We start from the raw sequence: 8,287 nt of genomic DNA, 5'->3' as shown, positions 1-8,287 counted from the left end.
CAAGCAGTGGGAGCAGCAGGCTCCCCGCTGAGCAGGGCGCCCAATGCTGGCTGAATCCCAGGACCCCAGAGTCATGACCTGACTGCAGCAGACGCTTTAACCGACTTGGGGTGCCGACACTGAGGCACCCCCAAGATTTTTTTTTTTTACTTTTGCGTAGGCCCTTTACTGAAGGTGGGTGGGCTCCAACTCTCAGCACTGAGATGGAGAGTCCCAGAGCCTCTCCAGCAACTGAGTCTGTCCAGCGCCCCTGTGACGGTTACACTTTCTGAAGTTACTTAGTGTTTCACTTGAGAATATTAAATCTTTTCTGTTTAATTTGTTTGCTCAGAAACCTACGACTGGTAATACAGAGAACAGAACTCTGAAGAAAACAGACTTGTTTTCAAAGCCTACCCTCCCTTCTCTTTCCAGTACATTTCTGTTTTTCTTCCAACTCCCCGACAAGGTGTGCCTGATGTCTGCTTTAATTAGGAGTTAAAGTCAATCTTTGAATATAGAGCAGGTCAATCTAAAATGAGGACTGGAAGATCTGCCAACTGATTTAAAAAAAAAAAAAAAAAACCTGAAACCCAATGATTATTATAAAAATCACAGGTAAAGTTTCATTGAACAGTCTACCTATGTTAAGAAATACCATGCAGCAATTATGCAGTGTGAAGTTATGGGACCCTCAGGACCCCTGCACACATTCCCAAGTACGCCAGACCACAAGACTTAACTGTCCTCTCACTTTGAGCTGTTTCTTTAGCTAGTGCATAGGCAATTAAGTAGATGACAGCAGTCACAGTGGGACTAAGGAGCACCTGCTCACTTCCCAGGGGGAGGGGCCCAGGCTTGTTTACTGCTTGCTACAAAAATGATGAGCCCTTAGCCTTGGATTCCTTAGCTCTCTCCCAGTCCACTGCCCACACGTGGGCCCATGGTGTTGTCTGATGGTACCTGGAGCCAGAACTGGCTTCTCCTTTAGGGCTCCTGCTGTTTGCTGGGCTGTGAGTAATAAAGGGTCTCTCTCTGGCCCATTTGTTTTTGTTTTTGTTTTTGTTTTTTTGTCTCATCATCTATTTTTGGCACTTATGGTTTAATCCTTGCCATCTTCCCAGTAAGAGATATATCCATATATTCTTATATAGTAAGAAACAAATTACAGGATATTATATCCTTTAAAGAGCCTTAAATATGTCCATGTACCTTAACCTACAAAGTCCTGTTTTGAAAATATATTCTAAAGAAATAATACTGTGCTGGGCTGTCTGGCTCAGTCAGTTGAGTGTTTGACTCTTTTTTTTTTTTTTTTTTTAAGATTTTATGTATTTATTTGACAGAGAGAAATCACAAGTAGATGGAGAGGCAGGCAGAGAGAGAGAGGGAAGCAGGCTCCCTGCTGAGCAGAGAGCCTGATGCAGGACTTGATCCCAGGACCCTGAGATCATGACCTGAGCCGAAGGCAGCGGCTTAACCCACTGAGCCACCCAGGCACCCCAAGTGTTTGACTCTTGATATCAGCTCAGGTCTCGATCTCAGGGTTGTGAGTTCAAACCCCATTTAAGAAATAAAGAAGGAGGGGCACCTGGGTGGCTCAGTGGGTTAAGGCCTTTGCCTTCAGCTCAGGTCATGATCCCAGGGGTCCTGGAATCGAGCCCCACATCAGGCTCTCTGCTCTGCAGAGAGCCTGCTTCCTCCTCTCTCTCTTTCCCTGCCTCTCTGCCTACTTGTGATCTGTCTGTCAAATAAATAAATTAAAAAGTCTTAAGAAAAAAAAAAAAAAAAGAAAGAAGGAAAGGGAAAGAAAGAAAGAGAAAAGAAAAAGTGGAAAGAAAGAGTGAGAGAGGAAAGGAAGAAAGGGAGAAAGGAAGAAAGGATGAAGGAGGGAATGGGTAGGGAAGGAAGAGAAAAAGAAGGAAGGAAGAAAGGAAAGAATACTGTGCTAAATATGGACAGAGCTTTTGCTCTAAAGAGGTGCATTGCAGGGGCACTGGGTGGCTCAGTGGGTTGAGCAGCCAGCTCTGGATTTCAGCTCAGGAAAAGATCTCAGGGTGCTGGGATTGAGCCCTGCATCAGGCTCCAGGCTCAGCAGAGAGTCTGCTTGAGGATTCTCTCTCACCCTCTCCCTCTGCCCCTCTCTCAGCTCACACGGAGGATGGTGTTCTCTCTCTCTAAAATAAATAAATCTAAAAATTTTTTAAAAATAAAGATGTGCTGGGCGCCTGGGTGGCTCAGTTGGTTGGGAAACTGCCTTCGGCTTGGGTCACGATCCCGGAGTCCTGGGATGGAGTCCCGAATCAGGCTCCCAGCTCCATGTGGAGTCTGCTTCTCCCTCTGATCTTCTCGCCTCTCGTGCTCTCTCTCACTGTCTCTCAAATAAATAAATAAATAAATAAATAAAAATCTTTAAAAAAAATAAAGAAAGATGTGCTTTGCAGTATTTGGTTTGTAACACCATGATCCATGTAATAATGTCATTACCTCTGGCAGAAAACTAGGCTCATGGAACACTACCAAATGATGACACTCCTGAGGATGCCTGAGATATGGGAAAAGCACACCATCTAGAGAGTTTTCCTGAGTCTTAATAGAAAGAAAACACTATGTAACATATACAAAACAGTAAATGTTTAGACTGCCCAAGACCCTGAAAATATAATGAAGGAACTAGCTCTTTGTCTGGAAATAGATCCCCTGTAGATCACGAAGATCTCACCTTGAGATCCTTAACTACATCTGCAAAGACCCTATTTCCAAATAAAGTCATATTCACAGGTACCAGGAGTTAAAACTTGGACATATTTTTAGGGGGACACAAAATTCATTTCACTGCAAAAGGCCTGTACATATTTTTTCTTTTTGTCATTTAAAATTAAGATTAGAAAATCTATTCAGAGTGTGTTTAAAATATTTTTTATGGTTAATTTTCCCTAATGAACATTATTTTATTAGTTGCCTAGGTTCCTATTGCCTTTTGTGTTTTAGATTTCTGCATTGACAGTCTTTTTTCTTTTCTTTTTTTCTTTCTTTTTTTTTTCACCAAATAGAGTAGACAACTAAACAAGGTATAAATGTGTTGTTTTAACCATATGCCAATAATCCTGGAAGGATAAGCTCGAAAGGATGAACTGTGGATAGTTATTCAATATTTATATGTATTTTATTTGAATGGTTGGCTACTTGAATTGTGGCCATGTTTAGGCAATTATAACATAACAAATATTGATAATCCATGTACTGTAATTGTATGTTCTCCACAGTATCAGACATTTTCAGTTGATTGTCTCAATATTTTTATTTCTGTCAATATAGTGTGATCTTTCCACCAGTCAATGAGGCTTGAAAACCAGACTCATTGTGAAGTTATAGATTTTTGGAACAGGGAGGGAACTTAGAGATCATCTTATTTCCTGAATTTCATTTTACAAATAAGGACACCCAGGACTAGACCAGTTTCACAATCTGAATTTCAGAATTAATGTGTTGAGTTATTAGCCAGCACAGTTCCAGGACTAAAATTCAGAGCTTCTGATCACCAGTTCAGTATTTTTTTTCTTTACTCCATACACTAATAGCGATATTGTTATAGGACTGAGAACGGGTTCCCAACTCAGGTTTCGCTGCTCAGTCCTTGAAAATCAATACCCAAGAGACAAGTGATTGTGGGGAAAGAATAGTTGCTTTATTCAGGAAGGTGGTAACCTGGGTATAGGGTGGATTAAAGTCTCAAAGATCATGTTCTTCATCCAGGGGAAGCTGGAGGGTTTTCGAGAGAGAGGAACAGAAAAAGGAGGGGGTTATGTGCAGAAGAAGCAGGTGCTTAGACCGTTAGTTTTTTGCCTACATGACCCTTACAGACTTATTGGCATCAGTAGCTACTGTTTCTGAGTGTGGTCAGGTCTTATCTTCTGGGAAAGTTGGGTCTTTCACTCCTCAAGGCCATTGGTCTGCAAATTGCAAGGAAAGTAAGTTAGTTATACTGTAAATCAAAAGACTTAGGTCAGTAAGCAAGGAGTGTGTACATTTGAAGCAAGTTAACACTTAAGGCCAGTAGGGCTGCTGTTAGAGATCCTTAATCCTATGACTGGTGTCCTTAGAAGAGAAAGGGGAGAGAGATTTCAGACTCAGGGAAAGGCCACATTAAGACACAGTCAGAGACTGGAGTTATGCTGCCATAAATCAAGAAACACTGGGAGCCACCAAAAGCTGAAAGAGCCAAAGGATTCTCTCCCAGAAACTTTGTAGCAGGTATAGCTAGGCTGACACCTTCATCTCACACTTCTAGCCTCTAGTGAGAGGATACATTTCTGGTTTTGTTTTTGTTTTTAATTTTACCTATTTATTTATCTATTTATTTATTTTTAAAGATTTTATTTATTTATTTGACAGAGATCACAAGTAGGCGGGGGGGGGGGCGGGAAGCAGGCTCCCAGCTGAGCAGAGAGCCCGATGTCGGGCCCCATCCCGGGACCCTGAGACCATGACCTGAGTCAAAGGCAGAGTCTTTAACCTTCTGAGCCACCCAGGCGCCCCTACTTATTTATTTATTTTAAGTAAACTCTACACCCAATGCGGGGCTTGAACTCATGACTCCAAGATCAAGATTTACATGCACTACCAGTTAAGCCAGCCACGTGCCCCTGAATTTCTGTTGATTTAAGCCACCGCGGTTTTGATAATGTGTTATGTCAACTGTAGGAAACTAACAACCCTTTACCAAAAAAGGAAATACTGCTAAACTCTATTTGGAATTGTGTCTTCTCAAATAGTGACCATCCTACCCTACTCCTTCCCCATTATTGCTGTCTTTCCTTTTATTTCTATATGTGGTGCTTATTCCCTTTCAGTTTTTGGAAGTATGTTATACAATATTTAAGATATACAGAGAAACATAAAGAATAATACAACTATCCTTTTATCCAAAGTTGGCTATAGTTATGAAACAATGTCAAAATATTTGAATCCTCAGTATATCCCTCCCCTCTTCTCCATCATCTCTTAGGGGAAATCATGTTCCTGAATGTGGGTTTATTTCCCAGGCACCCCCTGATCCCCTTACTAGAAGTGTGTTTAGCCCCAACCAATGCATTATATTATTGCACAATTTAAAACTGCAAAAAAATGGTGTTGTGTCATATGGATTCTTCAGCAACTTTCAATTATTTCATTTGTTTGTGAGATTTATACATGTTGGACTATGTTCCTCTGATTCTTTCATTTTATGTATGTATATACATACATAAATTATGTATACCATTCTGCTGCATGAAAATAAAGTCATTTTCTTGGTTTGGGATACTTTTAGGTTTTATGAATTTTTTCTATTCAAACCATGTCTCTTTTTTTTTTTTTTTTGAAGATTTTATTTATTTATCTAACACAGAGAGAGAGAGAGATCACAAGTAGGCAGAGAAGCAGGTGGGGGGAGGGGGAGCAGGCTCCCCACCGAGCAGAGAGCCCATTGCAGGGCTCAATCCCAGGACCCCGAGACCATGACCTGAGCCAAAGGCAGAGGCCTCAACCCACGGAGCCACCCAGGTGACCCCACACCATGTATCTTATACTTAGAATGTAGGCACAATCATCCTCTAGGATATATGCTTATTCATGGATCCTAGGATGTATTATCTGCAACTTCACTAGATACTGTCATACTATTTTAAAGTGTTTATAATAACTTAGGTTTACACCAGCAAATGTGTATGAATTTTTAATTTGCCCTATATTCACATCCACGCACTTTTAGTTTTTAAATTTTTGTCAATTTGAAAGGCACGAAAGAAACCTCGTTATTTTTTTAAAATATTTATTTATTTTAGAGAGGGGTGGGAGGGACATAGGGGGAGGGAAAGGGAGAATCCTCAAGAAGACTCTTTGCTGAGCACAGTCTGATGCACAAATTCATGTTCTCTGATATTTTGTTTTTTATGTTTTTAAGTTTTGCTTTTTCATATTTATATTTTTAATAGACTTGGACTTCTGTTTTACTTTATGGCATGAAATAAAGAATTATTTTCATTTTTTTTTCATATAAACTATGGTGTTCTAGCACCATTCGTTGAGAAAGTGATCTTTCCCTCACTGATCTGCAATACCAGCTCTGATCTATGTCAAGTTTTTGTACGTGTATGTATTTTAGTTGTGTACTGCCACACAGCATTACCCCAAAACTTTGCAGCTAAAAACAACAAAAATTTGTTATCTGATCGTTTCTATGGGTTAGGAATCTGGGAATGATCTAGATGGATTGTTCTGGCTCAAGGACTCTCACAAGGTCAAAATTAAGGGGTTATCCAGGACAGTAGTTACCTCAAGGCTGTACTGGGACAGGACCTGCTTCTAAACTTACACATGTGGCTGTTGGTCAGCTTCAGGTCCTCACTGGCTGTTGACAAGAGACCTCAAACAGTTCCTTGCCACGAGTCTCTCTACAGTGTTGCTTACAATGTGGCAGCTTGCTTACCCTCTGAGTGAGAAACTGGAGAAAAAGAAAGTGAGAAAGTGCTCCCAAGACAAGACTCTCTATATAATCTAATCTCAGAAGTGGTATCCCATCACTTCTGCCACATTCTGTTCTTTAGAAGTGAGTCACTAAATCCATACTCAGGGGGAGGGGATAACATAAGATTGGGAATGCCTGGAGCTGGGGATTATTGGTGTCATCTAGAGCTGCCTACCACAGTTTCCATTTTTATTGGCTTATACCTACCTGTGTCATTATCACACTTATTGCAGCTTTATAATAACTTATTATCTAGAAGGGTAGGTTCCCCTACTTATTGATTCCTCGAATGTGTCTTGCCGAGTTGGGGATCTAAAAATAGAATCTAGGGATGCCTGGGAGGCTCAGTCAGTTAAGCATCTTCCTTCAGCTCAGGTCATAATCCTGGGGGTCCTGGGATCAAGCCCTGCATCAGGCTCCCTGCTCAGTGGGGAGCCTGCTTCTCCCTCTGCCTCTATCCCCTGCTTGTGTGTGCTCTCTCTTTCAGATAAATAAATAAAACCTTTAAAAAAATAAATAAATAAACATAGAATCTAGAACCAGTTTATTCAGTTCAATGAAAAAGCCATCAACATTTTTTTAATTGTATCACATTAATAGATTCATTTGCAAATCAATATTTTATGATCTGTAGTCTTCCCATCCACTTATATTTCTCATATGTTGTGGGAAGTTCATGAGAGGGTTAGAAGAAAAAAAAAACAGTGTAAGATGTCTTTTCAGTAAAATATCTCAGACAAATTTCTTCTGTCTAGGCTCCCTATGGAAAAATTCAGTGGTAACACACAGTGTATGGAGGGTTTGTGTTGCCTCAGTTCCTCGGTTAGCAGGTTTTAAAAGGTCTATTTCCATGTTGAAGTTCTGTACAGTACACTGCCTACACTCTTCTTATATGAACAGCTCCTTTTGGGGAGCTGCTGCTTCTCCCACTTCCACCAGGTGGTTCTAACCCTCGCTGCCAATCACAGTACCCTGAGTAAAAGAATAAGCACAGGTCCTAGTGGAGGCCAATCATAGCTCCTCCTTGGACTTTATCAAACTCGAATTCAAGGAGGTGGTCCCCCTCTCTCCGGTAAAAGGCTGAGAGGCTGAGAGCTCTAAGTTTCTAGACTGGAGAAATAAATAAGTGTGACAAAATGAAGTTGAGATGAAGAAAGAAGCTGAGATGAGATATGCAAAGACATCTTGGTGTTGGCCAAGTGCCGGGTGCTAGATGTTTGGCCCCAGAAGCATCCCTGTCCTGCTTCGGTTTGATTAGGCGAGCCAGATAAACTTGCACTTTGCCCAACTTCTTGCAACCAAAATTCCTGACATGCATCTATTTTCTTGCTAATTTACATAGACGTTACCATTCACTTAAAAACCCTTTGTCAAATCTCATTCTACATTGATTTATTAACATAAAGCCCTTTTCTAAATTATGTTTATACTAATTATGATCATTTCGTCTTCTAAAAACAGGAAATATGGACCATGTGCTATATGTCAGTCATCAAAGAACAGTGATAACTAAGTCTTCCAAGGAACACAAAATATATGCCTTAGAAAAATTAATGTAGATCGTAAGTAGTGAAACCGTGACTTAAATCTCATTTGAACCCGACCAAAATCCTGCAAGGAAGCTCAGAGAGGGGCCAGTCATTACTCCATGCTTCTACAGCATATAAATAGTGGAACCAAAACTCGAACCTGGATTTTCGACCAAATCAGAGTTGTTTTAATTATCCTGTACGGCTTAAACTGAGAAAGTACTTTTGAATCCTTACACTTTAAAAAGGATAGCTCCCAGTTCTCTCTCCA

The sequence above is a fragment of the Mustela putorius genome, unplaced genomic scaffold, assembly GCF_011764305.1.
Source record: "Mustela putorius furo isolate JIRA1106 unplaced genomic scaffold, ASM1176430v1.1 tig00003983_pilon_pilon_pilon, whole genome shotgun sequence".
Classification (NCBI taxonomy): Eukaryota; Metazoa; Chordata; class Mammalia; order Carnivora; family Mustelidae; genus Mustela; species Mustela putorius.
This window is presented reverse-complemented; position numbering follows the sequence as displayed.